Genomic DNA, 16,761 nt, shown 5'->3' with positions numbered 1-16,761 from the left:
ACAGGAACAGGAACAGGAACAGGAACAGGAACAGGAACAGGAACAGGAACAGGATGGCTTGAACGCAAGTGTCCAACAAAGTAACATTGAAGCAACAAAGACAAACTAGCAGGGAATGAATGGCAGGATTGGTATTTGTACAGGGGAGCTAATGAGGGAATGGGCAGCAGGTGCAGACAACTGGGGAGTGGCAACAGGTGAGCAGGTGGGTGTGGAAACCAGGCAGGAAGGTCTGGGGGCATCTAGCGAACAGGTGGAGAAATAGCAAAGACTAGAAAAGAGTGTGGAGCTGAAGGCAGGAACAGCGACAGAATGGGCAAGGGGAAGATAAACAGGAATTGTGACAGTTCCACAAAACAATTTTCACATCAACAAACTTTGAGCAGTCTTTAGTCTAATAACAAAACCCTTTGACTTAACTTAAAGTGAAAATTGTCCTCAGACTTGTAAAAAAAGGTGTATTTTTACATAAAATCTTGCCTGGTTACAGCTTTCAATACTCTGTATATGATCCTTGATCTAATTATTACTCCATTTTTGAAGGCTGAAGATGTCCATCATTTGAGGCTGAGCTAAATTCAGAATGCCTTTATCATCCTGAGTGTCTCAGGATGATAAGGGAGGCGGAGCCTCACTGCATTTCTCTTTTGAACAGAGCTCTGGCACACTGAGTCATATTGCATTCCCTTCCTTTTTATTTTGCTCTACTGTCATATTAAAGCCCCACTCCAGCCAGTGTTACTTCCTTATTAATGATTAACGTTCTTTCTCAGAGAATGGGTTGTGGTCAATAGTTGGATGTAATCCATTAAAATGGCAACCAGATTGCCGTTCTAGCGCACTGGCGATGTGATGGAATGGTGGTGATATTATAGCCTAACCTGTCCACTTACTACAGCATTAGCTATATAGATTAGGTTGCATGTAAGTAACAGAAATATGTGATATCCATAGCTGAAATCAGACGATGGCTTCTTTATTAATGGATCATCTATCCTGAGCAATTTCTTTATATTATAGTAAATGTCTGTAAATTTTACTCCTCAGTAGCCAGGCCCAGTTCTATGAGGGTGCAAAAGCATGTATAGCACCCTCAGTTGAAATTTGAATAATAAATGTCAAGTGCAGTGTGGAAGGTCATAGGTGCACGGACTGCGTGGATGTACCCATGAACACCTGCTATTTCGGTTCATGTATGAGCAGCAGCGCAATGTGCAAAAGGGCTGAGTGAAGGTGAATATAGATCAGCAGGTGTGGTGATCATTAAATACTCTCTCAGTTAGTCACATCACCACTCTCATAGCTCTGAGACAGCTGTGCCAAATTATGCCGGGATCAGACTACACAATATTTTTGTCTTTCACAATGGTCACCATGTCAGATTAGGCAATCATAGTGCCATGAATTCCTGCTGTGTCTTGGTCAGGAGACTGGCAAAACTACAAGTATGACCCTGACAAATCATTGTTCATGACCTTGTGTGAGTTCATAGGTCGTTGGGGAGGAGGGTCAGGAAATTGTGAATGTGTGATGCTGGTGGTCTTGTGTTCTGAAAAGAAAAAGAAAAGAAAGAAAAAACAATTGCGGACCCATTTCTGGTTGTCACAAAGAGGACAGTATGGGCTGCCATTCTTTCAAAGAGATCTTGAGATAATGAATGTGTTAACATTTCAAGAACATTACAAAATGTAGCTAGCTACCAGGTTCGTTGTATGTAAACAGAAGGTCTCGTGGAGGGAAAAATGATTGGGTTTTGGAGAGTTGTATACATACTATACTGTAAATGAAGATACAAAGATATGTTTCAATATCAGGTCGTTTTATAATCACTGTAATGGAAGTGCTCTCTGGTGCACATATGTAAACACAGACACAGACACTTCTTAGTTTAACAGCGGTTGGCATCCATAAATGCTGCATCACCACCATCTACTGGAAAGCGCTTGGCCTTCCCTGCATTTGTGGATTTTGTGTGACACAGACAGAGCGGTACAACAGTCTCAAAAGGATCCCCACGAATAAGTTAAATGCTATGTTGATGTATATATGATGATATACGAGTGGTAAATTAGAGGCACAGATACAGATATACAGATACAAATCACTCTGCATATTCGTGCATTGTGTTTTACAATTTACGTATCTTGACATTTGAAGTGATTCATTTGATGTGAATACTAATGAGCCTGTTTTAATCTCATAGCAAAGAGGCTGATGAGCCCTGATAACCCAACATCTCCTTCATAAAAGGCAGAATATCGAGTGATAACCAACCAGTCTGTGTGTGTGGTTACACTGTAGCAGCCTGGTGGTCATCAGGCTGCAGATTTATAAACATATCAGTCCTGCTGCCTTCAGATTCTGCAGTGATTTAATGAACTGAAGGAGAAGCTTTTCATACAATATAAAGCAGCTGTGGACAGCAGATATTGTAAGAATCACCCATCTGCATTTATAGATCAGTGCAGACTGATTTACTGACTTTCCAACTTTAACAACATTAAACATTATCTCCTGTGCTGATTTTGATTGTAGAGTGTTTAATTGAAATAAATTATTTAGCAGCAATCTATTGTTGCAGCACGTCTGCAGCAAGTATCTGTCTGTCCGATTTGGTTCTTCTTCTGTCCGTGGAGTCAACGAATGGAAATACAGACAGTGCCACTCTGCCATTGCAACCCACAGTGTGGTCAGAAGTGGGATTACATCTGTAGTGATAATGACTTGAAAAAGTTCAAGAGACTTAAGCTCTGCTATTGAACTGTGTTCTGTGAATGAAAGTTGGCATGTATGTTCAAGACTTACTGCAGGATGTCTCAGACATGTTTTGAGCGGGTACAGCAGTTAATCTAAAAAGCAAGGTATCTCTGTCTGTCTGTCTATATGTATGTGTGTCCATCGCATATCTCTTTTACCATTCATCTGATCAACTTCACTCTTGGTGGGTGTATTGCTAGGGACCCAAGGACGTACAGTGTCAAATTTGGTGCATTTTGGACATGTGTCACATTTAACATTAATAAACTTTGAATACACAAGTGATCAGCGAGCCGCTCAGCTCCGTGTCTTAGTGCAACAGGGGTTGCACCATCACTGTCACATCATAGAGGGACGGGGCTTCAGGGCTTTGACTGGACTTGGCAGATGTACTGTTGAAGACCCAAGGAAGTGCAGTTTAATTAACTTTGAATAGATGAGCATACAGCAAGGCACTTAGCTCCGTGACTGAGTGCAGCGGGGGCTGTTTGATATAAACACTGTCACAACACAGCAGGGCAGGGCTTCTGGGCCCCGACTCGCTGAGCTGGACAAAGGCACATGCCTTGCTCTGTTAAACTGCCCAAGAGAGAAGAATGAGCATACGCAGGAGAAAAAAAACAAAGGCAGAGGCAGTAAAACTAGTCAACAGGAGCAGACACATTTGATTGGCAGCAGAATCAACCAATGGAAGGCCGTAAACTGCTTCTACAGTTCAACCTCAGTTTAGTCTCACTGGTGAATTTTCTGTCTGGTTTTAAACCATTTAATTTATTAAATCCTTATCATTGTAATTGATACATTTGTCAGTTGATATATACATATGCAATTCTCGAGAAATTATAATCAATCAGCCTGTTCCAAACAGGCACATTTTGAATGGACACTGCAGTAGTTTAGTTTGAAACACAAGCACGTGATACTGTATCAGTAGCCTATTTGACACTCACAAAAACAAAGGGATTTTATGTGGATGACGTGTGACTGCATCATTCTACTACAGTCATGCATCATTGTTCCGTTTTAGCAACAGCTTAAATTTTTCTAACTTTGAGTGCAAAATTTTTGTCAAAAAATATTGGGTGAACAGTATGGCTAATCAACAGTCAGGAAATGACTTACAAATATTAAATATTTTAAAAATGCCAAAATACACTGGAGAGGGGCTTTAAGTTCTATCTGAAATAGATTTTTCAATATTTTAAAATATCCTCCAGTCGAATCAAGGGCACCCACTGAGAATTCAATTTGGAAACTAAAAGCCAGGAGTTGGAAAAGAAAATCCCTCTTCAGAGAAAAAAAGTGAATAATTCAGAGTCCATTCTTTTGAACAAGCTGCCAACAAATTACCAGGAGTCCGGAGTCAGAGAGAACTAACAGAGCCAACCTGCACTCTCTCTCGCTGTCTCTCTCTCTCTCAACGGCACTAGACATGGAACGCATAAACACACACACACACAAAGACGCACTCAAACCCACTGCCACTTAAGAATTTATTCTTGGCTTTTCACTAAGAACATTCTCCTTTCAGATATATTTTCACCCTTATATACTTATATACAGTACCAGTCAAAAGTTTAAACATACTTTCTCATTCAAGGTAATGTGACTTTTGACTGGTACTGAATGTATTGTCACTTTAAGATACTAATTTAATGGTAAAGAATACAGGTATGTAAGATGGGAATGTATGTATGCATGATTACAATACATGCATGTCAGGAGGTTCCTGTCCAGTATCATGGAAGGAGATAAAACACAAGTACCACGACAAGCAATTGGGGTATTAAGATGATTTTGAAGGTTTATGAAATACTGTATCATTGAAGTCTTCATTTAGAGATAACAGGACATAACTGTTCTCAGACCTGATTCTTGTTCACTTTAATAAGCAGTCATCAAAAAATGAAGATATCCATACAAGGACTCCAATGAGTTGACATTTTGCCTATTTCTTGAGTATTTAACAAATTTTCTGTGACATGTGGGACAGAGCAGCTGAACCCAAGTGCAGACTCTTGAGACAGGCAGGTGAAATGAGAAGGTAATTTAATGAAAAACTCTAAAACACAAGCATACAGAAAGCAATTGGAGGCCAACCAAAACAGGTGAACCAGTTCATAGGGGCAAGGCAGGCAGGTGACAAATGGACAAAAAGGTCTAAACCACAGGAACAGCAGGACCAGGCAAAGCACAGGACCAGGAACAGACTAGATCAGGATGGCTAGAATACAAGTGTCAAATGAAGCAACCTCCATGAACTAGCAGTGAATGAATGTCTGAGACCGGTATATGAACTGAGGAGCTGATGAGGGAATGGGCTGCAGGTTCAGATAATTACTGAGTGGAAACAGGTGTGTAAGATGGGGAAAGGAGGGAAAGTCTGAGGGCATCTGGTGGACAGCTTGAGAATGGCAGGTGTGGGGAGTTGGAAGAAAGAACATGGCTAGGGAGAAGTAATGCATAGAGTTAGGGATGAGAGTGAGGCTGCAGAGAGGCACTGAGGAGGAGACTGTGACATTCTCAAACTGACAGAAATTCAGATACAGGGTTTGAACGTGATCACAGAATTTTCTGTGCCAGAGGTTCTCAAAGTGGGAGGCAGGCTCCCCAGGGGGGCTCCAAACAGTTTCAGGGAAGGCTCAGTGAATGGTAGTGAAAAAAATATGACATTAGTTATCAAAAGGAGATCACATAGAATAGCCTACATGTGTTTGATTTGGTTAAAGAGATAGTTCAGAGATACAGTAGTACAGTATGAATTTGGCAATATCAGGCTATCTCAATTGTTGATTGTCTATGTTTATTATCACATTTACTCTCCAGATCATCACAATCCAGCTACTGCACCTCGACTACTTCTTCTGTCTTTATGACGCGTTATAGGCATCAACTGATGGCAGTCAGACAGCCAGTGTGTGTTGCCTTTCTATAGCAGAGTGACTCATTACTGTAGAGAAATGCTATTTTATCTGTGTAACATAAGTTAGCATGCACATATACTTCCTGGTTTGAGAGGAACTTTCTGGTTAAAGTCACAGTGAAATGGTAGTTAAAGCATCTTTATCTTCTGTAATGTGATATACAGTATGTCCATGTGAAACAAAATATGTGGGCAAGATATTGGTACAAAATGGATTGGATTCCTCATAATTGGGCATGGCTTAACACAATACAGAACAAAACAGAGCTGCAGAGGATTATTGGCATCCGCTCACACCTCCCTCATGGCCGTTGGTAGATCAGGAGGAAAAGGACAAGGGAGAAATGAATAAATTAGACATCAACTGCATTCTTTAGAAATGTAAACAATGTTTTGCCAACTGATATCCAAACACACACCTCCAACTGTGATATTGCTCTGCTAGCTGTGGCCCACAAACTATAAAGTGTGGTTGATGATTGACAGGGTTCACTAGTCACCACAAATGACATTTGATTGGATAATGATGACCGAGGGCCCATTTACACCTGGTATTGACATGTGATCTGCATCTGGATACATAATCTGGATAATGACATCGGATCAGTGGTCTTTGCATTTACACATTCTGATCAGATCTCAATGTGCAAATTAGCTTGGTGGAGCTGGCGGACTTTTCAACAAACATGACACGTCCCAGGTCAAGGAAACTGCTGCCACAAACGGACATCATTCATTTCTAAATCGCTTTTTGCGAGGGAAGACTTTAAACTACCGCTGCTATGGCACTTGCATTAGCTGGCAGGAAGAGGCCAGTGACCTTTCAACTTACTGGGCCGAATTTTTTCTTATGAATGTGTCACACTGTACAGATTACATTTATGCCTGCTGATATCTGTTTACAATGCAAGCCTGACCATCTTCAGATGTGGTCTGGCTGATCCGAACGCATTCTGATCACATTGAGTGCATTTACACCTGCATTAACATGAGTTTTTCCCTATCCAGATAACATATGCAGATATTGCATTTTAATGCCAAGTGTAAATAGGGTATGAATGATCAATGATGATGATCAAAATATTTCAACATTTTACATGAAGTGAAAAAAGAGGGTTACAAAACACCCCAAAATGATTTTTGACAGAGATAAGAGAACAATTAACACAGGAGCACTGGATTAGAACTTGGAAAATGTATCTTCATGAATTATATCTTGCACTGCCCCTCATACAGTGGCCACACATACACACCATACATACAATTTCATAGTCACTTTAGCAGGCACAGTCATAAACAAATAACAACACCCTATCTTACTCAACTTCTCATGCACGCATGTATGCACGCATACACGCATCCATAAACAGGCAATACTGCACCGGCTACACAAAGAGTTGTTGGGAGTGTGTGGCAGATTGCCTGCAGCTTTCAAGGAGGTGAGTTATTAAGATGTATGTGACGGTGGCTGCACTGTGGGAGAGGGTCTTCACCATGGCGCTCACTTCAAAATGTGAATATTTGGATGGATTTCTGCCTTGAGGGAAAAGCCGGTAGCAGCATCCTGGAAGCACATTAGCAGGGTGTTGAGCATCTTTCTGACAAAAACAAATGGCTCCCGTATGCCACAGGAGATACCAAGGAGTTCTTTTATTGTTACTGTTGAGAGCCAGAAGTGCTTCTCAGTTAGACTATGTTTCAGGATGTCTCCTCTAATGTGCCCACATATCCTGTACACCCTGAGCAGAGTACTTTGTGTCTGTGGGAAAAAGAGAAATAATAGGACAATACAGCAGGTAGACCTGTAAGTGATAAATGTTATAAAATAAATGTTGGATTTTGCACCTGGAAATAGATGTAATTTATATTCACATGTCCTTTGGACTTGTTCTCTTTATTCTTGGATTTTTGCCCTGCTAGTGACAGGGCCTCAGGATGATGATTCCAGTGAGTCAAGAAACCATCTATTGACTAGACTGACATTTGACATTGACATTTGGCATTGATATTCAGAGGATGATTTCAAATAATGTAGGTGACCCTTTTGTCTGGCACCATAACCAGGGATGGATTATGAGACTATGGTCTCCTGGGCACAGATGTGGTAAAGTCCCCCTCCTCCTAACCAGAAGAAACTAAATTACAATAAAATTAATATCAGATCACACTCAGTACCGGCGGATATAATATATTAGGGGATCAGACACAAAAAAGCTACTGGGACATCTCTAGTGTTGAATGAGCACTGTCACTTCAAACACAGGCTCTGGCTCAGGGCCCACCCTGCCCTATTAGGCCCAGTGCCCAGTATGCCCATTGGTCATCTGTCCATAGCTCAAATATGCAGATTGCCTTGAAATTATCTGAACACATTTTCTTTTTGATTTCATTGACCCTATGACCCCTAGCGCCACCTCCAGGATAAACTTCACTTTTTTTTACCTGCACCGAGGCTTTCTACACATGATCAGTGGTATGAACAGTGCAGAGGCAAAAATGTGCTTGGATGTCTGTTGTTTGTCTGTACTTTTGTACTGAAAATTTTAAAAACAAAACAACAAGCCTAGCAAGGCCCACCATGAATTATGCAAGTGCGGCTCAGGTAGAAGGGCAGCCATTGATTGTAGGATTGGTGGTTTGATCACCACGTCCTCCTGTCCCAACACTATCTACAGACAAGGATGTCAATATTGGATGATTCTGAAAAAACCTTACCTTGCAATGCAGCTGGATTTGTGAGATCATAACATTATGACATCACAAGATCATGCAAGAATCCATCTTGTCAGGCTTCAAGTTAGGTTCTTGTGTCCAACCCACCGGTGGTTCGGACCAATCAGCGCCCTGTGAGGATTCTTGTGTGATCTTGTGATCTTGCAAATCCAGCTGCCTTGCAAGGTAAGACTGTGATAGACAGTGATGAACGGATGTTTCATCCAATCACCTGCCGAGTATTTTTTGAAAGTGCCTGCCGTTTTCCAAACAGTTTCCGAGGACGACTTCTCAGATAGTTCTGTGTAACAAACCATCTGGCACGTCAGGTTAGCAAAAACCTAGATTACGTTCAATGACAGCATTAAAAAATGCTTTTAAGGTTAGAAAAACATTGTGGTTAGGATTAATACAAATATGATATTTATTGCAGGTCTTTGATAGGACACAATGATGTGTGTGTGTATGGGTGAATGTGAGGCTTTGTGAAGTGCTTTGTCCTTCTCAGGTAGAAAAGCAGGACAAAGTAAAAGTAGTCCATTTACCACATGTACTGTATATCAGTTCAACAAAAAAGAAGGCTACTAGTCTCCCTGCCAAGATCATGGTATGAATGTCATACAATTCTTGGACATCTGAAACACAGATAATTTGCTTTTCATTCATAGGGTAAAAAAATGGAACATGCAAGCGTTCAGACTCTGCCACTGTAGCTTTTTAATTAAATACAAATGCATATCATTATGGAATAAACTATAATATCTTTTACTATAAAAAAATTGTAAACACACTGTACCAAAACCTGCTTGCATGGTAAATCATTTCTCAAGTTTTTGAAAAAGGAATTATGTCTGTTAATGTCCAATATAACAACTAATTGTGGTGCCCATTTTCTTTTGCACTAGTTTTTTCAGTAATGCTGTATTCATGAAATCTGTTTGCCTCATTGATTTAGTGGTTTTCTTTGCAGTTTGGTTCATATTACTTTGCCTTTGCCCGTGGTAATGTCATCCACAGAATATTCACTTGGAATGTGGTCTATGTTGGATATAACACTATCAGGGATGACAAGTCAAACATGAGAAATTCACATAAATAAAACTCAAACTGATGGATTATATAGTACAAGCTTTGCCCTTTAGTGTGGTCTCAGGGACATGTGTGTGTTCTTGTTTTGTGTGTGTGTGTGTAAGAGAACGAGAGAGCAAGAGAGACAGAGTGTGAATCATTCTCTCACTCTCAGTTTTCTCTCAGAGCTGTCTTGCGGCGTAGCCAGAGTTCAGTGGACACCACTCATGCATACAGCGCATGAAGTGGTGTGTGTGTGTGTGTGTGTGTGTGTGTGTGTGTGTGTGTGTGTGTGTGTGTGTAGTAGGGGTGTGATTTGGGCCTGGCCTAAGAGGACAAACGATACAGAGGAATAAAAGCAAATGAAGTGAGAGAGTGGATGAGACACCTTCTTCATGGACTGGAGTTACTATGAATTCCAATGAGGTTGTGTGATTGAGTGCACATGGCAGGCTGCTTTTAAGTTCACTGTGGGCAAAATGCAACATTAAAGGATATGTAGCAGAATCTTACACACATTTCACCTTTTTCCTTGTGTGGACAATAGGGATGTGCAGAGAGCCCAGTATTTGTATTTGTATCTGTATTTGTTGAGGCAGCAAAATGATTTGTATTTGTATTTGAATAAAAATGGAAAGAGACTTAAAAATCCTGTTTTTGTTTTTATTACACTTTTAATTGTAGGAAATTAAGGTGTTACAACAACTGTTCATGAATAAACTATCTTACTATGGAGGTCCCCACACCGGGTCTCAAACAGGAGTCTCTCAGATCATAGACGACTGCGCTGACTATTGAGCTAAAACTTTACTCATGGCCTCATTGCAGACAGACCTCTACCTATTAATACACCCACAACACAGAGACAGCACACCATGTAATGTGTGAGGAAGAACTTCAAAGGCAATTATTACTTTGCACTTTTCATTTATTGCTTATTTTTTACAACCTAATTTTGTGGAGAGGAGAGGGGGAACAACAGGTTATGGAGAGTCTCTTGGGAGCACTTGTAGCAGGTGGATGTGACTCCCCTCATTGAGACCTGCTGATAGACGTGACAGCGGAGCAGAGGAGAAAGACTGAGATAGCGATGTAACAGACCTGTGTGCTGGTATTTGACTTTTTTTTTCTTCCCAAAAACAAATGATTTTTTAAATATTTGTATGAAAACAAACAAATCACTATTTGTATTTTGCCAAATAATGTATTTGTATTTGGGCACACCACTAGTGGACAACATTAACTTTTCAGCTGACTGACAATACATTGACAATAATCAACCCAGTCTCACATCAAAATGTGGAATAGCTATGTTGGTCCACAATGCAATGTATTAGTTTCACAATAATTGCTCTAAAATTGTGAGATGCCTGTGTTTTTTTGGCTTATTCTTTTCTATTTGCCTGTGTCCAGATATATCTTTAACATTTCTCAACACAAAAGCATCCTTGATAACTCAACAATACAATATGTTAATGTTAAGACCATCAGTTTTAATCATTTCTGCTTTGATTCTGAGAAATAAAGGTTTTTTGTCAGTTTTTGATAGTGGAGGTCTACAGAAGAGCATTGTGTTGTGGGTGGACTTCACTCCTGTTTTGGGTTGTCTGCCATTGGTGGGCTTCATTCCATTTCAAATTGCTGCCTGTCAGCTGCAATATGTAAGTTATAACTGAATCTAGTAGTCAACTTTTAACTTGGCTTTCTATGGCTAAATGAATGTTTGTTGAGTCTGGGAAGTTTTCCTTCCACACAACTCTGATCTGCTTATTTCCACATTCACTCAAAAAGTGATGTTCAGCCTATTTTCACAAGTCCCACATTCTCTCAGAATACCCTCTTTTCATGCAGTGTTATGGATCAAGTTTATCTGCAATTTTTGGAAAACTCCTTCTACTGTATATTAGCAAGATGATAATCTGGAACACACATGACACAATGTTTTAAATAAACTCACATCTTCAGTCAGACGTATATGTTGTGATAATGTTACATAAATGCTTTCATGAATGGCTTAATATCTTATTCATAACTGATCAGTCTTTTATCCCACAAGTTATATGTGCTTTTGTCTCGATTATAGTTACAGTATTTATTCTTTTCTAATATGTGATTTCTATTTTAACTTTAAAAAAAGGTGTATTTGTGTGCCTTTGACATAGTACAAGAACTATGCTTGTAACTATGTTTGGTGCAGTACATCAATATAAAAACCAAAACCAGGTTTTCAAGGCACTGTAGTAAAGTCTTGACAGAAAGTTGTCAGAGGAGGTCTGGAAACGAAGTCTCTTTTTAATAATGAACCCCATAGTTTTCTGTGGTTGGCTCATTATTCATGCCATGCGCGATGCTTGGTGGATGGATGTGTGGGTGGAGTTAGCTGGTGTATGGGTGAGAGTACCCAAGTGAACAAGATGACAGTGGAAAGACACGTATTCCAAACAATAAGAAGTAAACAGAAAATCACGCAGATAACAAAAACACACTACAGTCCATTCTATAGCAGTTTACAAGCCTGTATATTTTATAAAAACAGTTCTTAATTTTGTAGTTTTCCCCTCAATTGCCATTCTTCAGTTGCAACATGCTTTTCCTTTGTCTGTGTTTCTGCACGGTTTTGGGTGCAGTTAATCAGTCTGAGCAAACTTCTTCTTTTGGTTTTATCGGTTTTATTGGCAAACAGCTTTCAGGTGCATTTTCACCACCCACTGATCTTGAGTGTGGATCTGTCCTCCCTCTAATACTAGTGCAGTGCCCGTTGAAGCCAATGCGAAGTGCCAAGAACTGTAGTTCCTTGAATGGCCACTTGAGGCAGGCTCCAAAAGTGAGTTAATCCCCATAGACCCCCATGTTAAAATGCCCAACTTTACAGCAGAAATAAACATGTTAACAGCCTGGTACAAAAATGGTTTTGGTCTCTGTAGCTAATTTCCCCTTTCATGACAACTGTACAGGGGATGATTTTTTTCATAACTTACCCATTGAAATTTTATTAAGCTGTAAAATTATGCATAATAAAGGACGTGGCCATTTTGAGTGACAGGTTGCTAGCCGCCAGGTAGCTTGTTTCAGCAACCAGGCTTCACTCAGCCCGCCTCAGCTCCACCTCTTTGTCCATTTTGGATTAGCGGGGAGTTAGGCGGAGTCAGGTGGCGACGGCCGGAGCCGCCCACTTTGAACTTCAAAAACTTCAGAAACCAATGGGTGACTTCACGGTGGCTATGTGCATATTTTTTATAGAATATTTTTTACAAAAATTAATAGAGTTGACGTGAAGTGTGAATGAGTATATACACCAGCAACATGAAATAAACTAACATTCTATTATAAATAATAGGCTAAGTGCTCTAATAGTGAATTAAATGTTGTCATTTCAAGTAAAATAAGCATTACATTTAAAAATAAAATAATATGCATCCTAAAATAAAATGGATTGATCATATTGGGCTCTTAGATTGTTCCTATTTTCTGTGCCTTCAATTCGGATATGGGTATGTTTGCTCCAAAGATTTGTGCTTTGTCTGTAGTGGCACTTCACAATCACCACGGTCTTTGAACATATGAGACAAACTGGTTTTGACCTGCCTGTGTAAGGATTTGCTCAGTTTTACGCACGTAACTACAATCATCGTGTATTTGGCTCTGAGCACTTCCAAAACATGGGTGACCTGAATGACTCCTGTGTAGACACTCATGCTGCTAAACATGCTGCTAACGCTACACTTTCTGTCTAGATGCGGAGTATGAGTGTCCATTCTTGATTAAAATGTCTGTTTTTGCTGTTTGCCTTTCTCTCTTTAGAGCACTTTTCTCTGACCTGTGTATGCCTTGTCTCTGGTCTCTCCTTGACATGTGGGAGTCAGTCAAATTGCACCAAAGTCGACATGGCGCTACCTTTGTTGCCCAGCCATACACCCGCCAAATGTGAAGTTGATTGGATGAACAGTTCAAGAGATACACAAAGGACATACAGACATACAGACACACAGACAGAGATTCCTTCTTTTAGTAGATAGATTTCTACCAAAGAATTACAATGAAGACAATAGTCTAAATTAAATAGACTAAATAAGAGAACCAAATGAAAATAAAATAAATAAATAAATACTAATATGTCTCAGATTCTATTCCTTAATCTTGTTTATCTTAAATACTCTAGTAGTAAATACTTAAGTATTATGCTTTCCAATCACATAGAGAGAACTGTTTAGACCAGTGTAACCATTCCTTAATTTTGCTATAACTCCTCTTTCCTATTTTGTCCTCCAGACCCTGCACTCTCAACTAACGCTTTATTTTTAAAAAGATATCTTCCTTTACTTTCTTTGTTCCATTCATTCTGCCACCTCGTTTTGATTAGTCCTGTAATCACCACTTTAGCTTCAAACTTTGTAATATTTACATTAATGTGACTACTCCCACTCTTCAAAGCCCTTTTTGCTGCTTTATCCGCCTCTCATTCCCATCAGTTCCAACATGAGCAGGGACCCACAGAAAACTAACAATCACATTTGGTGAATTCTGAATAATGACTGTAGTATTTCAACCAATAAATCCTCTCTACTCGACACCTGGAGTGGCAAAAGTTTAAACTCATTAATGCTGCACACGAATCTGATGCAATTACCACTCTCTCTGGCCTGATGTCCTCTACCCATTGCAATGCAATAACCATGGCCGTCATTTCACATGCAAAAACAGATATATAAGCGGTAAGTCTCCTCCCACACTCAACATTAAACTCAGGGATTACCACTGCAGCTGCCATTCTACCTGTCTTTGGGTCTTTAAAACCATCTGTATAAATCTGTAAGTAACCGTAGTAATTCCTTCTGATGTATGAATTAACAATCTTACAATTTCCTCCACATTCATCTCTTACCCATTCAAGGAGGCTAAGATCTATCTCTGGATGTGGCAGTAACCAAGGAGGTCTATCTGACAGACCACAGTTGGAGAGTAACTCCTACCCGGTATACCCATTTCACCTCTTTTTAACAACCCAACCAAAGCTCTTTGTTGGCCTTTTTTCATGTTCATAGCATGTCTCAATAGCACTTGTAAATTGACCCAATATGTCATCATAAGTTCCTGTCTTTTTAACTCGAATGGCATTTCCCCCCATTTCAGATATTGTTTTAAAAGCCCCACTACATAGGCCTATCCTTAATTCTTGTGCTTGTATTACCTCCAATTTTCCCAACAAGGTTTTAGACGCTGACCTATATGCCACACACCCTTAATCCAGACCTGGTTTTTGAAACCCAATGTTTACCCTATATTCACTCTGCAGAGTTGTACCACCACTGCAGAATTATGACCACCGCTGCTAAAATTTCACGATCATGAATATCAATGACCTACTAATGATTACTAATGACAGTATGAGTTTGTAGCAAGTGTGTGGTTGAGTGAGTGCAGAGAGTGAGTGGCAAAAAAGTGACAGTGAATGTGAGCGGAGCAGAGTTAAAGGTTGGCAGTAAGTTGTCATTCTGGCAGTAAATGTACAGTACAGGTTACAGTGTGTCAGTTAAATGCTTCTCAAGACCAAGGAAAGACTCCTCTATTGAAGGGGGTTAGCCCTGAAGTTAGAGACAATGGGTTAGCCTAACTTGACCAGGCTCACTTAAGGTTGACTGACCTTTAAGGTGGACCAGCAATTCTCATTTTAGTGTCAATCTCAGCTACTCTTAAACTGAGAACAGAGAAATGTGTGGCTGCTGAGTGTCTTTGATCAGCCAACCATAACCCCTACCTCTCTAAAGCAGTCAACCTAGGGGAAACACTGAAACCAATCTACAAAGCTTTCAAAGCAGACCTCTCAGCTCCCCACTTTGTTCCATCTCATCACATTTAAAACCTCTTTAAACTTATTTAAAATTTATTGATATGTACTTTCCAGTTGATTCTAGCATCAAACCACACTCCTAAAAATTTAAATGAATCTATCCTTTTCAGGTCCTTAACATATAAATACAGTTTGACTTCTGCTCCAATTTTCTTCCTTGTAAAGAAAAACATTATTTGTTTTCTCAATAGAAAATTGGAATCCCCATTGCAAAGACCACTGCTCTACTCTTTTGTTTCCTGCATTTCTTTCACAACATAGGCTATTCAACATTTCTACCTCTTTTCCACAGTGCCCCATTATCTGCGAACAAAGATCTCCCTATACCTTGCCCAATATTACCATACATATCATCATCAGTCAACAAAGGACTTATAACACTGCTTGTAGCGCTCCATTATCCACAACATAGCTTGCTGAAAAAGCTCTTCCCACTCTCACCTCTATAGAGCTTCCATACAATAATTCATTCACCCATCTGAACATTTTATCCCATATTTCTACTCTTTTGATTTTAATTAATAACCTCTTTCCACAATAAATCATAAGCTTTTTCCACATCAAAAAATACTGCTACCACCACCTCCTTATTCACTTGTGCCTTCCTCAACTCTGATTCTAGGCATAGTATCAGATCCATTGTTCCCCTTTTCTAAATCCACTTTGATCTTTACATCTAAGATTCCTTACTTCCAAATAAGTTAGTCTTTCCATGATCATATGTTCCATAATTTTACACATGTGGGATGCCAGTGCAATTGGTCTGCAGTTAGATGGACTGGTGAGATCTTTTCCTGGTTTCCTTATGTGTACTATAGCTGCTTCTTTCCAACTTTGTGGTAATTTTCCTTCCTGCCAAACCTTGTTATATAAATGTAATATGACCTCTAATGCTGCATCAGACAGATGGCTCAACATGGTATAGCAGATTTTATCTTTTCTCAGAGTAGTTAGCCCTGATGTACATATAGCCAGTTTCATTTCCTCTAATGTGAAGGGAGCATTAATTGCATCATCCCTCTAACATAACTGCTTTTGCTTTATCTTCATTAGCCAGCACCCCATCATTTTCCAATACTGGGTACCCCCACTCCCATCTTACTCCCTTCATTTTCTTTATCATTCCCTGAACTTGTTGAATCGGAGTGTTTCTCACTATTCTTCCTTTTAGCTTCTTTAAAAGTGTTTCAACCACTGTGTGCATTCTTTTATACTTTAATACCTTAAAAGACATGTTTATGTTTCTTTATTATCTTACTACATTCATCATTCCACCACAACTTCCGCCTTTTCATACCAGCTTTCCTCATAATTGTCTGATTGACAGCCCGAATTACAGCATCTCTGACATTTGCATTAAATATTTCTATACCCTGTTCTCTATCTATATTTTTAAACTTGTTTCACTTATCTCTTTGAATTTTTTCCACTAAGACTTTCCAGATACCCACCT

The sequence above is a fragment of the Thunnus thynnus genome, chromosome 10 (genome assembly GCF_963924715.1).
Source record: "Thunnus thynnus chromosome 10, fThuThy2.1, whole genome shotgun sequence".
Classification (NCBI taxonomy): Eukaryota; Metazoa; Chordata; class Actinopteri; order Scombriformes; family Scombridae; genus Thunnus; species Thunnus thynnus.
This window is presented reverse-complemented; position numbering follows the sequence as displayed.